Source organism: Diaphorina citri, unplaced genomic scaffold (assembly GCF_000475195.1).
Source record: "Diaphorina citri unplaced genomic scaffold, Diaci psyllid genome assembly version 1.1 scaffold63513, whole genome shotgun sequence".
NCBI classification, from domain to species: Eukaryota; Metazoa; Arthropoda; class Insecta; order Hemiptera; family Psyllidae; genus Diaphorina; species Diaphorina citri.
In genome coordinates this window covers 6,568-10,209 of record NW_007440773.1, presented here as the reverse complement: position 1 = coordinate 10,209, position 3,642 = coordinate 6,568, and the positions used below count along the sequence as shown (strand labels likewise).

Sequence of the window (3,642 nt, the reverse complement as noted above, 5' to 3'; positions counted from 1 at the left end):
CTAACCGTCTAATATTACAACAGAGAAGAATACCCCTTCAAAACACGTTTATATTTAACATTTACTTGGTGTAAGGGATCAAGCTTTTCTCTTGGGTTGGAATCATTGCAGATTAGGAGCAGCGGGTTTGGGTTTAACCAAAGTTGATGGCTTTGCCGAAGAAGGCGGCCAGGTTGGCTTCTCTCAGGGCTTCGGAACAGGTCTGTGAACATAAACAAGTTGGTGAGAAGGGGAACGATGCTTGTTTTAAGGGGAAACTTTCATTATTATTTTTTTTTTCCCTCAAGAGGTTTGATAGAGGGAACTGTAACTGCTAGGGTCTTATCGTCCTGAATTCGAAGAAAGAAAGAAGACAGGATAGGAGAAAGCCAGCCGTTCCGTGAACGAACATTATACCATCAGGATAAAATCCGCCCCGGGCGGGAATCGAACCCGCGGCCTTGCGCTATAAGGCAGACGCTCTACCCACCAAGCTAACTAGGCTACGAAAGGGAAACTGTTTGGTTTCGGCACACCTTTAGACTGTTAAGTTGTAAACCCGAACATTAGTATTAGTATAAACAGGGCTTTATTTATTTACTACTAGCCGAAATCCGTCGCATCGCTCCGGATTTCTGCTAGTAAATCCTTAAGGCATGCGGGACTAGCACTAGGTTTAGTCTGCTCAGTTGACCTTCTCCACTTTTGGGTTCTTGTAAGACTACGGATGGCCTGTTTCAATGGGTAAGGCCCTTAGCTTCAGCTACTCTTTTGGTAACACAAGAAATGACCTCGAAACTATATATATATCTCTTTCACGGTGTCTTTTACTAGCACTAACCTCGACCCCCAATAACTGAACTTGACCAGCTCCACGTTCCATGGCAAAAAAAAAAAAAAAAAAAAAAAAAAGTTACACTAAATTAACAATAAACTTTTCATCGATCGCGCGGACTGAACATAACCTTCTCGATCAAAGTGCAAATCGTTGAAGTTAGGGATTTGGTTATCTAGAAAAGGCCTTGAATGACTGAAAAGAGGACGGCCAAGAGGAGAGAAGCCCTGTAATTCTGGAGGTAACGGTAACAGTGGTCAAAAGAGTTACTTTGGAGAAAAAAAATACTGAGTCCCAGCTAAAGTGGTTATAAAAAAGTCAGAATCTTCCGGTTAATTCGATTGCGGATAATACAAGGTAAACTAAACATATCCGAGGTGTTCCCCCGACTATTCGACTGTCCGAATTGTCCCGTACTATTCGACTGTCGCGACAATTCCCGATATTTCCTTCCAACCAATTTTAAGGTTCTAGTCACAAGTAAATTGAACTAGGAGACTAAAGGAATAAGTCCCAAGGTCACACCCCCCAGCGATCCGCGGCTTCACTGCCGATAGCTCAACGTACTTTACGGTAGCATCCATACCCATAACCTTCCGCTCCATCGGTTTGTTAAGGTTGCATATGGATCGCGTTTGTCCCCTACGTCAAGTTTGATCCGTGGTTTCATTGGCCTCGATCGTTCAGGACCCCCTGTTATAATGGCAGTGATAACTCTGCAGTTCCTGCGGATGGTTCTTCCTTCTCATTGCTACAAACCTTTCGTCACCTAATCTTAGCTCAAAAAAAAAAAAAAAAAAAATTACCCACAATGTAACGGGAGAAAAAAACATCGGGTACTTTGTAGACAATGCATCCCGATTCTTCGGCGAAAATTAAAGCATCGGGGTTAACCTTCGTTGACGATGTAATCTGCACACACTAGATCATAGCATCGTACGGAGAGTTAGTCTACCCGCTTATAAAATGTGCAATAAGAGAAGAGAGAGGAGTCGATTCGACACTGCGCTGACGATCACACACATCCAGCCGCAGGTAATGTGAGTGTTAGAACCAGATCTCCTCTAACCATAGCTCTTCCTGCTCTTCCCCCAGCGCAAGGTCAGTTGAGCTCCAAGGCTTTGTCAGCTAGGGGGTTGTAAAAGCGGAATAGCCCCTAACATAAGTCCTGGGGTACAACCGTGTGTTCCGACTTCGCTCCCATAACACACGCAGCTCCCGTAACGACAACTCCACTCACGCGCTAACTTTGAAACTCTTGGAGAAAAAATTGTAAGTGCATTGCATCGAGATACGACGATTTATTTGTACCAAATTATAGGGTATAAAAAAAAAAAAAAAAAAAAAAAAAAAAAAATCAATTCTGCTATCGGCATAAATTGCGAGATAATAAAGACAAGGAAGATCCAAGGGCAATTGTGATCTGATGTTGACACAAGGGAGACGACTAGATGTGTGTAGGCTTCAATCCGACCCATCCCTTCCTGACTTCTTCTAGAGTTCTCGCTGCATTCAAATGTAACTTGATTTCGTAAATTGATTTTGATTTCGAATGTACTTGATCATGGACACCTTAAGTCTAATATGAATATAGAAAAAAGATATTGGATCAAATGTGAATTATTAAAAAGGGAAAGGAAACTCTCATGTACAAGTCACCAACTGCGCAACTAGTGGGTACGACATTTAAGGTTCCAAACTTGGGAAGCCTTCCGGTTGTTTTTAAAGAAGAGTTGGCAGTAATTAATGAAAGATGAATGATGTTGTAATAGCGATCAAAGGAACGAGGCACATTAAAAGACTATATGATAAAGACATTAAACAACGTAAATTACTAAGAAGAGAACAAGAAACATCCCATAGCTTATGTTTCTCCTTTTAAGGGTAAGCGCCGGTGTCGGTCTCGCCTTCCTGGTTGTTACTGTGCCTACCGAAACAGTTTTCAAGACCCTCTATTCCAACTGACTATTCCACGACCCTCAAGTGACTAATAACTGGACACTCCATAGGTTTGATTTATCAGAAACGGTCTCTTGACTATGAACTTCTGCAAATGGCGATTTCCTGAACTTACTGGATGCATAAATCTCAGGAAAAACAGGAGAATTTCGGGCACCAGGGTGAACAGCTAGCTTTCTTTAGCACAGCATACATTTCCTTGTGAAGTAATAACGTAACGGAACCCCCTGTAAAACACAGCAAGCCTTTTTCTTAGCACAGCATGCACCGGTCCTTGTGAGAGTAAATTTAATGTAATGGATGGTGGTCTTGTAAGCTTTTTTTTTAGCCTACTTTTGAGTGCCGTTCACAACACTTGCCTGAATTGTCATCTTCAACCTCTCAAACGACCGCATAGTCGTTTTTTCAGCTTTCAACGAGGGCCGAAACTAAGCCTCGGTTGACAGAACACGATAAGATGTGTCAACTTATAGACTCTCTAAACTTGTCTCGAAAAACATAAAGACCTAAAATGGGTATAATAAACGTAGTAAACGTCCGACGACCTCTTGACTAGTTACTTCGTCATGACCGGTACCTTATGCCGCGAAGGACACTTCTACATCGATCTTGAACAGTGCGAGTGGGACATTCATTGTGAAAGTAGGAAATACAGGACAAGGATAACATGGACTTAGATTATATATTTTTAATTACAAACACACACACAAACAAGCTTGAAATACGGACCGGTTTGGCGAGTAGGCTAACGATACTTTGAAACACTTGAATAACGAACGTGAGGGCACTTCCAATATCCGATAAAAGGCCAAGCAAAAACAATTCGATGCGGCTCGTTCTGGTGATTTATCTACTCACTGTACTTGCCG

At 42.1% G+C, this 3,642-nt stretch overlaps 1 long non-coding RNA gene across 1 annotated transcript in view; it reads right to left on the bottom strand.

Moving 5' to 3' along the window:
* Window positions 1-91: 91 nt before the first annotated feature.
* Window positions 92-3,642, bottom strand: part of LOC113473693 — a 10,026-nt gene continuing 6,475 nt past the window's right edge. Inside the window, exon 2 of the long non-coding RNA XR_003395602.1 lies at window positions 92-202. This is a non-coding gene — a long non-coding RNA (uncharacterized LOC113473693). The remainder of the gene's footprint in view (window positions 203-3,642) is intronic.